The sequence below is a fragment of the Sminthopsis crassicaudata genome, chromosome 4, assembly GCF_048593235.1.
Source record: "Sminthopsis crassicaudata isolate SCR6 chromosome 4, ASM4859323v1, whole genome shotgun sequence".
NCBI lineage: Eukaryota > Metazoa > Chordata > Mammalia > Dasyuromorphia > Dasyuridae > Sminthopsis > Sminthopsis crassicaudata.
In genome coordinates this window covers 41,891,025-41,904,343 of record NC_133620.1, presented here as the reverse complement: position 1 = coordinate 41,904,343, position 13,319 = coordinate 41,891,025, and the positions used below count along the sequence as shown (strand labels likewise).

The 13,319-nt window shown below is 35.0% G+C and overlaps 1 long non-coding RNA gene and 1 pseudogene across 1 annotated transcript in view; both read right to left on the bottom strand.

The window, feature by feature from the left end:
• LOC141540527 (uncharacterized) overlaps positions 1-12,939 on the bottom strand; it is a 37,300-nt gene extending 24,361 nt beyond the window's left edge. Inside the window, exons 1-3 of the long non-coding RNA XR_012481571.1 lie at positions 12,696-12,939; positions 11,936-12,041; positions 2,925-3,007 (exon numbers count right to left, since the gene is read on the bottom strand). This is a non-coding gene — a long non-coding RNA (uncharacterized LOC141540527). The remainder of the gene's footprint in view (positions 1-2,924; positions 3,008-11,935; positions 12,042-12,695) is intronic.
• On the bottom strand, positions 5,835-5,951 carry LOC141542087 (U6atac minor spliceosomal RNA; annotated as a pseudogene).
• Positions 12,940-13,319: the final 380 nt, after the last annotated feature.

Sequence of the window (13,319 nt, the reverse complement as noted above, 5' to 3'; positions counted from 1 at the left end):
CTATCAGTATTTTTCTTATGTTTTCTCCCTTACATCTACATTTCTCACAGAAAATGAATTTCGAATTTTGAAGAAATAAATGTAAATATAACTCTGGTTTTAGAACAGAGGCCCATAAATTGTCAGAGTTGGAAGAGTAGTAAGAGACCTTTTTTATTGCCTGAATAACAATCCCTCTATAATATCTCTGGTAGATTATTTGCCTTTTCAAAAGAAACATGAGAATCATTAACCCTAAAACAGAAACATTTCAATTTATCAAACAATGGGGGAACATCAATGTAAAGAGCCTTGAATTAACCCAGAGATGTCCTTCATCTTGTATTTAGATGAACTCACTCCTATGCAGAGGGAATAGTACAGCCTCAGAGGTCTGTTTAATTCTTGGTCTATAGGCTGGGACTACCACCAAGGGAACCAATTATTGCCAACTATGTTGGTGGTTTCTTGATGTAGGAAGCTATCCCCTAAGACCCAGATGAAGATCAGCCATCAAATGGTAGTGATTTTTATCGCTAATGATCTGGGATTTAAATAGAGACTTTTAATTGGGTTACTAAGCAACCTGCAAATATTTTGGTGGGGCCTGCTGGGCCAATTGGGTCATTTGTCACTCTTTCTCCTCTACTTATGTCATCTTTGATATGAGGGCATTTCATATTAGAAAACAACCAGCATACACCTCCTTTGTTATCAGTCAAGTAAAAAAGATGTGATTGAATATTTTGTTCATATTCCATTGCCTTCATTTCCATTTGTATTCCTATTACCATTACCCCCCAAAAAGGTGTAAAAATGGAAAAATGATTCTGGAGAATATGAGCTAGCTATTAGTTACCCAACATCATGAGGCTGCCATTCCTTCTAAGAGGTGTAAAGCCTCATGAAATAAGAATATCTTCAAGGAACTGTTTTGGAAATTATAAATCCATTCAATTACCAAAGTAGAAGTCTCTTGATTGTTTCTTAAACCAATTTAAAAACAAAATTGTAAGTAAAGTCTTATGGGTTTTGATTCTGCTAAGAGTTATTTTCAAAGACAGTTTGTAATGTGTGTGGGGGAATCTGCTTTTCATTTTTTTTCCAGATGCCTCTGTCAGTCCCCATGGCCAAACTTAGTTATTCTTTTGGCTGCTACTGTCATTTCTTTCAGTCTATCTTGCTCAACTCTCCCACCCGGAGTTCTTGGGTTCTTCAGATTGCCTATTTTAGTTTGTTTCTCTCTGCTTCTTCATCCCCCTCCCATGCTTCTTTCTTTTTTTTTTTCTTTCCACTGTTCTTTCTCAGGCCCACTGGCATCTCTCTCCCTATGGTTTTCAGGTAACATTTCACATAGCCTTTCAACTTTTTACTTCCATAAACATACTGTGATCCCTTCAGAAATGTTGCTTTTTGCCTTTGATCTCTGTGTGATTTAACTTTTCTGCTAGAGATAGAGGGGTAGGGAGAACTTGGTGGCTCCCAACACTTCCTCCATGGGCATTCCTTCCATTCTCCCAGATCATTTAAAAAAAAAACACTTATTGGTCATTATCCCTACAGGAGGTACAATTTTGTTTGCATAGTTCTATGTTTCTGTGACCATTTCCTCCTTTTTCTTTGCCTGTATTCTCCATATAGAGACAAAAAGATTTCTACTTTCTTTCCCCGTTTCTGGTTTTATTTAGCATAGAATAGTCACATCAAATAATAGCCTAAAGAACAAGGTACTTTCCAAGATTATACTGTCACACACAGGCATGTGTGCACGTGCACACACACACACACACACACACACACACACACACACACATCTTTTGATCTCCAATTCTTGATGTCCTTTTCCACACAAATCCCCAACTTTTGCTCTTTCCTGATTCTCTTTCCAGGCACTCTTTTTCTGGTGCAGATATAAGTGGGGGTTCAGAATTGTGCCAATCAGATGTCACACATCTGCCAGCCAGAGCTTGTCATCACAGTTCCTAAAATACTGCTGTTGCTCCATGGGGATCAACACTAGGAATATACAAGTTTTCTAGACAGCCACAAAGGCAGGATGCTTCAAGTGGGATGAGACTTGTTCTATTTGACCCTGGAGGGCAGAACCAGGAATAGTGGGTGGAAGGTGCAAAGTGGAAAATTTAGTTATGATACTAGAAAAAAATTTCCTAAAAATTCAATGTATCTGTCTGTTAGGCTTCCTTGAAAATTGATAGGTGTTTCTTTCCTTCTTCCTCCCTTTCTTCCTCCCTTCTTCCCTCCACTTCTCTGCCTTTGTTTCTCTCTGTCTCTCTCTGTCTCTGTCTCTGGGTCTCTCTATCTCTGTCTCTTCCCCCCTTTCTAAACATTTTTTCTCCAGAATTATATCAAAAGCATAATATCTCTAGTGCTTATTATACAGATCAAATGCTTTAATTACTCACCACTGAGTCAGTGTTCATTTTTGTCAGATGTCAACTAGACCAAAAATTTTAGCTGCTATTTTTCTTCCCCTTGTCCTTCCTTTAAAGTAGGTTTAAATATTGACAGTTCTCTTGCTTAATGAAAGCTTGACTATCAAAGTGGGTGTATAAAGTGTGGTATAACTTCCATTTCTTGAACTACAAAACTTGGGAGGTTCATCTGCGTCCATTGATTGACTTGAGGTACACTATGACCTTGCCAACATTTCTTTCAAGAAGGGTATGGGAGATGGATTTCTGAATACCCATTTTCTGAATTATTTCTGGTTGCTATCCAGGTGCAATGGTAAGAGGGACTTCCTAGTTTGTTATCCTTGCTGTTTTATCTCTTACATGAATAAATTACAGAGTACCGCTTCTTATCAAAGAAAACATCTCACTCATCATCTAAGGAAAACAACATTTTTTAGACCATAAATTATTCTTAAAGGAAATCACAGAAGTTGGGCACTCCCTCCCCCTGTCTCATGCATGCATACTTGCCTTTGTGCACTTAAATATTAATCTGTTCAACAACTTCATAAATAGTCCATCACATTTTTGTTTGGTCATCATATGTATCAGTACTGAAAGGAAAAAAAAAATATTTCATTTTAGTCTACATGGAGAAAAACATAATGTCCAGGAATAACAAGGCAAGAGACCTTCTTTATTATCCCATGGTAAGATCACATCTGACATGTACTATTCATTTCTATTTACCATAATGGACATGAGGATGGCAGAGAAAATCTAGAGAAATCCAATCAAAATGGTGAAGGGTCTTGCATTCCTGTCACATGAAAATCAGTTAAAGAAATGGGAATATTTAAACTTGGGAAGAGAAAAACTCTTCAAATCCTTGGCAATGTGTAAACTGGAAGTGGAATGGATAATATATATTCCTTTGCACTGGAGGTCTTCAAGTGAAAGAAGGATGACTACTTGGAAAGTATATTATACTATGGTCTAGACTAGATGATCATTGACGTCCCGTCTATATGATTTTATGCAAAGAAACAACAACCAAATGGATCCTTTCCACCTTCTTGACCAAAAGCTTTGTATGAATGACAAAATATACCCAGTTGTTTTCCCATGGTATTTTCTTCCTGGTTATTGGCAGAGAATATGATTTCATGGGAGAAGGTTGGAAAATGACCCTTTGTAATGATGGAATTTACATAAATAAATGCTGATTGCACAAAACAGATAATATGCTGCGGGTCTCATCACAATAAGTTGTCTCCTACTGACACGGAGTCTAAGTTGGAAGCACACAATTATGCAAATCAGACTAATGGCAGCTCCTCATTACTGTCATGGAGGTAGAGGCAAAAACATATCCTCCATAGACAGCTTGATGCTGGGCCACAAGCCAAAATGTTTGGTTTTGCTGACTTAGTAACTGAGTCAACAAAAATAGGATATAATAGTAATACATCAGAGGAATCCATATCAGGGCCGACCTGAAACTTAATGGACTGTGAATCTTATGTCTGTGCAGAGCCCTTTCACTGGTATTGACCCATAATATGTCGGCTTCCACTTTTGCCGATTTTATAGAAATAGATTACAGAAGCAATTTTTGGTGGGGGGGGGAAGGAGCTGAAATGTCTGTGAAATGTTCTATTAGCTTTTCCTATAACAGATGATATGACATTTATAAATACTTAAATAATGTCATCTAGCCCAGGTTTTAAAACTTCCCAGAATAATTCAGAGCACTTGCTGCCACTTGATCTAATGTGTTATTCTTTTTTTTTTTCCCTCCCTGAATTCTCATTATGGCCCTGATGAGATTTTCAAACAATGAAACTTTTCCTGTGCCACATCTTTCCTTCCCATTCCACCCCCCTCTTTTTTTTTTTTTAAGTAGAAGAGCTGTTGTCAGGAGAATATTAAATTCTAGACAGCCGCTGATGGCTCTAGTTAGAGCCAAGCCTGCCTTCCAGGTAAGCTGGGCATGAAATTGTGAATAATTGCAGCAATATTTAGCGTCTTCTCCATTTGATTCATCTGTTTGGTGTTTCCATGACCTCCATAAGCTTTGACCAGGCCCTTGAATATGTGTTCATGTTCAGTCTCCAGTGAAAATAGCTACCACATTGGAAGGAACTGAGACATCATGATGGTTAGCAAGAGTACAAAGGACTGTACTAATTTTACTTAGAATTTAAAATTAAGAAATGTCTTTTAGAGGTGATCAATCAATAACCTTTCACCAGCTTCCATTTTAATATTTTAGCAACCTCTAATTCCACCACAAAGTCATGTGAATAGGCACACATTTAGGCAGGCATTGGTGGAATTTAGCAGCAAAGCCTGTGACTATCCAGATTCTAGTCTTCCTTTTGCTGGGTCAGTTGGATTGAGATGTACTTAAAATGATCTTTATATAGCTTTATTGTGAGAGTTTATCTGGAGGTGATCATTTGATTAAAATTCCTGAATGTAAATAAGACTTTATAAGGCATGTAGTCTAACCTTCTCATTTAAGAGATGATTAAAAAAAGTTGGAAGAATTAAATAACTTGCCTAGGGTCCCATATGGGAATGCACTGTGAAGAGTTTAACAACTGGTTCTTCAAAAAGAAAAACAAATATACACATGCCATACTTTCAAGTTAATATTTTATTTTGTGTTCATTATTTTATTTATAACTTGATTTGTTAATATTTATTCCATGACATTAAATCTAGAAGATTTAAAAATGAATAATAATCAACTCCTAATGTATATTATTTGCTCATTTCTGATGTATAAATGCTCACATGAAAGATTAATAATTTGTGGAGAAGCAGAATTCACTAGTTTCAGCACTCTCCCAAGATGTAACCAGAAAGGATTAGAAATAGGATTGAACTCATATCTTCTTAATTCTAAAACCATTGTTCTAATCACTGCAGCACCTATCTTCCTCCAAAAATAAGTTGGTGTCATAGTAGAGAGAGAGCTAGGGGCAGACTTTTTTTTAAGTCAAATCGTAACCTCAGACATTAACTGTATGACACTGGCCAAATCATTTCACTTCTCTTTCTCTCTCATTTTTTCTATTGTAAAATGGGGATAATAATCATTAACTTGCAGAGTTGTAGGATTGAATGAGATAATATTGTAAAAAGTGTTTAGAACATAGTTTAGCACATGGTAAGAGTTATACACACACACACACACACACACACACACACACACACACACACATATATATATATATGCCTTTTTTCTCCATTTCCTTTGCCCCATAATTCAACATCACAGAACTGGAAGGCAGACTAGACTGCTTACTGATCTCTACATGTCTTCCTCTATCATCCTTCCCATACCAGCTATTCAAGCTCCTTAAGGACAGGGACTATTCTATTTGTTTATATCTATATTTTAGAACTTAGCAAAGTTTGGCATATATTGGCACAAATATTAATAAATATTTGTTGACTTGACTTGATATACATATGCTGTAAAGGTCACTAAGAGTTCTTCCATCCTTATCAAGGGGAGTTCTAATTTTCTGTCCTTCCCTATAACACAAAATAATAATGCCAAATTCAGATCTTTCAGCCAACAAGTTTAAATGCTGATGACCTCATGTCATCAATTGTTTGGGAGGCCACCAAAACGTCTCTGGATAATCTTCAAAATGTTTTATAATGGAAAAAAAAGAAGAAAGAAATATGTGGGAGGTAGAATATGGACATAATGAAACCCAGATTATTCCTAGAGCCACAAGATTTAAAATATGAAAATGTAAGCACATCTTCTGACAAATGGAAAGGCTAACATGTAGTCCTTGAATCACCATCACATCAAGGAAAACAACTAATATAAGATGTATAACCCATATCAAAATACATACCATTTTTTTTTGAAAAGGAGAGGTGAGTGAGGGAAAGAAAAAAATGAAACTCAAAATCTTGTAAAAATGAATGTTAAAAATCATCTTGATATGTAATAAGGGAAAAAATCATTATGTTTTTTAAAAAATGACTAAAATGTATATAACACTTTAAGTTTTGTAAAGTACCATATTTGATTCAGAACTCACAAGAACTCAAGTAGGGATGTTCCAGAAATATTATCCTCTTTAACATATGGAGGACCCTGTGCCTTTCCATTTCTTATCTTCCTTGATAGTAATCATGCTTTCTGATACACCTTATAGAATCTATTACAAGGGTTTTCAAACAAAGAAAAATGGTGAGAAGGAATGATGGGTTGTAGTCCCAGATCAGCCACTTCCTAACTGTGAAATTAATCAAAGTCCTCCTCTGAAAAATGGGGAAGCAAAGGGGGTAATATCACTTGCAGAAACTACATTACAGAGTTCATGGGAGAAAAGAGCTTGTAAAAGAATAGAGTGGTATAGTGGAAAGGAAACTGAAGAGTTTTAGAAGCTGCCTTAAATCTTTGTCTAGTGATCTGATCTTGTGCAATTTATTCATTCTCATCTGGCCTCAGTTTCCTTAATGAGATGATGAGGTTGTTCTAGTTTTTGTCCAAGTTCTAAATCTCTAATGAAGCAATGACATCAAAATGGGAATTGATAATATAGGCAGTTAGATGGCATACTACAAAAGATGCTGAATTATCAGTAGGAAAGACTTGAGTTGGAATTCTGCCTCAGGCATATAATAGTTGTGTGGCTGTGGGCAAGTCACTTTACCAATGTGTTCCCTCATTTGTAAAATGGTCATATTAGCCTACTTTACTGGTTGTTGTAAGGATCAAATGAGAAATCATATGCAAAATATCTTAAACATAAAAATATTATACTAACATTATTAATATTAATAACAACATTAAGATACTCATTTTGCTTTTAAATTTTTTTCAATTGCATTTTATTTTCCAAATACATGTAAAAATAGTTTTCAACAATTGTTTTTCTAAGATTTTGTGTTCCAAATTTTCCTCTCTCCCTTCCTCAAGCCAAAAATCTGACATAAGTTAAATACGTGCTATTCTTTAAAACATATTTCCATATTTGTTATGTTGTGCAAGAAAATGCAGACCAAAAGAGGAAAAAAACACAAGAAAGGAAAACAAACAAACAAAAAGTGAAAATACTATGTTTCAATCCATATTTAGTCTCCATAGTTCCCTCTCTACATGCAGATGGCTTTTTGTATACTAAATTTGTTATATTTGCCTTGAATCACCACATTATTAAGAAGAGTCAACTCCTTCACAGCTGATCATCACCTAATCCTGTTGTTACTATATACAAGGTTCTCTTGATACCTATTTTCTTAAGCAACTATATAATGTGTGGATACATGGAAGTATATGTGTATATTATATATATATATATGTACATTATATATATAATGCATATGTACAATATTCTTATGTTATGTATTCATAATACGACTCTTGCCCTTTGTTCTTGAATGACTATTAAGAAAAATATTAAAATATTATATATCTATATATAATGTCTATATATAGAAATGTAATATCTATCTAGCTATATATGCAATGCATAATACATATATACAATTTGCTTATGTTATTTATTCTTAATATGGTGCTGTCATTCATTCTTGAAGAAAACCAAAATGATATCACTATTTTGTTTAAGTGTGTCCAACTGACATAATATACACATATAATATGTACAATATGCATATAATGATTATGTATAATATATAATAAAATACAAATAAATACATATACATAATATGCATGTATATGTGTTTGTGTACATATACACATATATATATACACACATAAACAAACATGGACCTCATCATGTAATTCCATTGTTGGGGAGCAAATCTTCTGAAACTGTAAGTTATGGTCCTATATGGAGTCACACAAATGTATATTGGGCTCATGAAATTATGATTTCTTATCAGTAAATGTTAGGTTTGTATATCTATTTCACATATATTTATACCTGGAGTTATGTACAAATTTCTCAAGTTCAAAGGGTTGCTAGTGGAAAAAGTTTAAGAAGTCCTGGTATAGGGGGCAGCTAGGTGGCGCAGTGGATAGAGCCCTGAATTCAGGAGGACCCAAGTTCAAATCTGGTCTCAGACACTTAACACTTCCTAGCTGTGTGACCCTGGGCAAGTCACTTAACCCCAGCCTCAGGAAAAAAAAAAAAAAAAAAAAAAAAAAAAGAAGTCCTGGTATAGAAAACATCCAAGTGAAGAAATTCCCTTTATCTATACCCATCATCATGTTCTCCATAATTTTTCTTAGGGAATGGCTGCTTTTAGGACCCTTCAAGTAACTTGCTGAGCTTACACAGCCAGCATGAGTAAGAGGTGAGATTTCTACTCAGGTATTCTTGACTCCAAGAATAACTTTATCCACCACAGCATATTTATTGTCTCTCTTTCTAAACATACACTTGCATAAATACACAGAGCATATGAATATACATACATGCAAATAATATGGATATACATGTAAATTCTTTACATGTCTATATCTCTGAAGCCATATGGTAATGGACAGAGGGCCAATGTTAGATTCATGAAGATGTGAGTTTAAATTTGTCCTCTGACATATGTTGGTTACATGACCAGAGATAGGTAGACCATTTGACTCTCAATGACCCTGGTAACAGGTAAAATTTTAAGAGTATACGTTACAGAAAAGCTACTAATTTGCATTTATGGAGGAAGATTGTTCATTTGGGAGGTAGAGACCACATATGCGTTATACATGTATATGATTAAAATGAAAGCTAAAAAGAAAAATAATAAATTGCAAAAACACATGAATATTTTAGAGATCTAGGGTAGGAGAGGGAGAATTTTAAGTGAAGTACAAAATGCTCAAGCATTATTTTTCTTCATTTTATCTCATTGGATCTATTTATAAATGTACATACATAAATACATATCTACCTACAAATATCTATACATGTGCACACTTATATAAAGAGATAGATAAAAGTTTGGTGTTCTGCATACTGAAAGAAAAAGCCGACAATCAGGAAAACATGTGTGTAACCCTAATACCTATTTTCCAAAAAATAAGCCAGATACCTGTAGGTAGATCTAGTCATGCACACAGAATGATGGAGGAAATGTCACAAATATACAATGTGAGATATTAACTGGATGTTTTTGATTTTCTGTTCCAGAGAGTCTGTAGAGGGTGGGAAGTTTGCATACATACTTTTCCATGTTTAAATTCTGCTCTGTACCTCCCTTTCTGTACTCTGTTTGACCTATCCCATCACTCATGTTCTACTTGTTCCTAAAATGCTTCAATGAAAAGCAAAGAACAATGGCCACCATTTTAAAAAAAGGTTCCTCCAAATGGAAAACCAATTGTAACATATGACTTACAATAGGATGTGGGAAAGCTCACAGCCTTACCAGATTTAATAGCTCTGGTGATGGGTCTCAAGCTAAATTTGTCTGATCATATGTAAGCAAGAATGAGATCATATTTACTAAGCTTCCTTCTCTGAGCATACACTTTTTTGAGCCCTCATAAAACTGCGTGTTAGAAGGAGAGTTAGAAGGGGAGTATCTCAAAGGTCTTTTGATGAAGTTTTCAACCTTAATAAGACAGTAGGTTTTCTATAATCAGGCTCTGCCAAAGAGTCTTAATTTGTCCTGGTTTAAAGCTCCCTTTAAATTGTGGCATCTCTTGCTTTGACCATTTCTTCCTTTTCTGAGGCATTCCCAGAGTTCTCCCCCTAGGAATGCAAGTAGTTATTAGATACTGTCTAGTGGACAATGCCTTAAATATGTTGTCAGGTTTTTACCTTTCCTCCAAATGGTTGCTGATTATTATCTAGAGTTATTCTGTCCTGAGGGATTCTAAGATCTCTAGTGAACCCAAAGCCAAATTCTTCATTCTCATCACCCACGACACTATTGAAAAGGTCTTTTTTCCCATCCTGACTTTGAATCATCACTTGGTTTTATCGTCAGCTTGCCTATGGTTTGGAAACAGAACATGTCAGCATTCTTTTTTTTTTAACTGCTTCTGTGTAGCAACAAATGTGTTTTGTTCTCTCTTTTTCAAAAGCGAAGATTGTATTTTAAAATCATTTTCCCCCTAGGGAACCACTCACTCCTTTCTCTCTGGCAGCCCAGAAGGACCTCAAAAATTAAGAAAGATGTTCAGAAATGTGAATTTGTACAAAACAAAAGAAAAAAAAATAATAACACCCAACCCATTTGGACATATCACAGCTCTGTTCTGTGGTTGGTTTCTACCCTGCCTGGAGAAATGTTTTTGGAATTTCTAGGCCTGTAATAGACATGTACAGCTAACTGACTTTTATCTTTCTACTGTCATATTGATCTATCAGTGAATCTATAATAGAAGATGGGAGCCTGAAACGGTAAAAAGTAATAACCATTGAGATGGATAGCCGGAGCAAAAATGTAGTTTCATGGGGACACTTAGTGCAAAGAACTGTAGATTCATGTCAAGGGGGCATAAGTATCCCCTTCAAAGGCCCCTGTTAAAAATACCTAGTGCACAGATGACCTGCCTTCAGAATATGATATGTTTCTATATTGATTTTCCAAGTTTCAAAACAACAGGAAATAACCTAGTAAAAGTTTCTTTGCTGAGCACTAAAAGTAATTTACCTCCTTTGTTTGATTTCAGTTTGGGATTTTGTTTTATGGTTCAAAGTACAAGTGCTTATTTTTAAAAATTCATTTCAAACTTAGAGAAGGAAGCAGTGCTCCAGACCATGGGAATGGAGCAAAAGAAGCAGGGCACAAAATAAAGCAAAACAAAAGAAAGTCCACAAATTACATTAAGGGACTTAGTGGTAAACCACTCAATGGTCATGCTGATGTCTTTCTTTTCATTTTAAATATGGGATCATATGACAGAAAGATAGGCTCCTCCTATCATCACAGCTCTCCTAAGACAAAATCAAACTGATTGTAAAAGATGCTCCCTACTTGCTGTGAAGTAGCTTTCATTTTGCTTGTGATACTTAATCTTTCTTTTCTCTTTTTGAATGAGAGTGTTGGCAGAAGTCAAAAAAATGGTCATTTTGTGGCTAGTAACTGCTGATTTTCCTTTCAGTGGTATTATCTATTCATTGTTCATGTAGAAAAGGGATAAATAATGTAGGTCTATGATTTAGCATTCTTTATCTAGACCTGTGATTCCAACATCATGTGGCTTATTCAACAAAGGAGGTTTTTGTTTTTTTTTTAACTTATATTATTGTGAATTTATCTTACATATTTTGATAACACTTCCATAATACAAGTGCCTTAGAAGTAGGTAAGGTGCTTTTATTGTCAATCTAGTGAATCTTAGCTACAAGCATTTCTTGCTTTAACAAGTGGACTGTTCATAGACCTCTATATAAAACCATTTTTACATACTGTTAATTTGCCTTCAGTCATGGGGGAAAGAAGGATGGTGAAAGTGAAAAATAGGATCACAGTCTAGTGGAGAGAGGAGGCCAGTATATGGTTCAAAAGGGGAAGAAAACTGAGATGGTAGGAATAGATATGGGGGCCAAACTTAGACAGGAGGGAATTCAGAGAGGTGTGAACAGGATACATACCACATGCTGGCAGATGGACAGTTCACTTCTATGAGTATGGGAGATCTCAAGTCAAGCCCCTGATCCATAGATTTTTTAAAGGCCAGGGGAGAGAATTACGGAGTGCCTAGTCAAGAGACAGAAGAAGAATGAGTGAGCATAATACTGAATAATGAAGTTAACATAGGTGTCTTGGGGGTTACTTTTTTTTTTTTGAATGTAGATTTCTTTCAAGCTTATTTATATAAAATGAAATTTGCATAATGATAATTTACATGAAGCAAGATTTTTATGTATTATGATTACTTTCATTCTGTTTGTACTTTCATTTCCTGTTTTACTTTAGCAATATACAAATGTATATACATATATATGCTGATGTAGATGTATGTGAATGCATATGAGAGAGAGAGAGAGATTGAGATATATAGAAATATGTAAAGAATCATCAATAATTTGTTAAGTGTTTACTACTTGCCAGGAAAGTTGGTGTAGTAGAAAATTAGCTGATCTTTGAGACAGGAAAACATGGGTTCAATTTTGCCTTTGATATTTATGAGCTACACAACTTTGGACACTAATCTTCATTGGAACAGAAAATGCCCCACAATTCCTCATAAGGAATTCTCTACATAAATGACAATATTCTTTTGGTCCAATTAATATATTGTGTCTCAAAGTGTAGCTTTTGGCTAGTCATCTGTCTTGTGTTTCCCTTTATTGCATAAACACATCACTTCCTATTCTACTTTTCTGCTGTCCTATTTGGAAATTCCCTTACTTGGTCCACAATTTGACCCAGACTCCAGCTGTGGTTCAACTGACTCTCTATATTTCTAGCCATCTTCTAAAGAACCTCTCCATCCACTTTGTTTCCAGAACAAAAGCTACATCCCACAGGTTTCAATCCATTGATCAACAAAACTTCTGTCTTGTTTCAAAATGTTCTTCAACTAGCACACTATTTCAAACAAGTCACAGGCATGTTTCACTTCACTCTCCACTCTGTTCATCTTGACTACTTCACCAGACCCTCCTAGTACTGGAACAAGATCACATCAACTCTGTCATTATTCCTTAAAGGAATATATCATTGTTTTTCATTATGACCTCAGCCACCATCTTTGTAACTTCTCAGACCATCTTTGCTCTTCTATTTCTATTCCTACTCTTAAGCACAGTACATGGCACAGTATAGGTACTTAATATTATTTTTTCCCAAATCATTCATTTATTCATATATATGTATATGTATATATATATATATATATATATATATATGTGTGTGTGTGTGTGTGTGTGTGTGTGTGTGTGTGTGCAATGCTCTTTTATACTACATATATATATATATATATAAATAATAGTGTTTTTATACTACTTTTTTATCTAAGTAATCATCATTAAC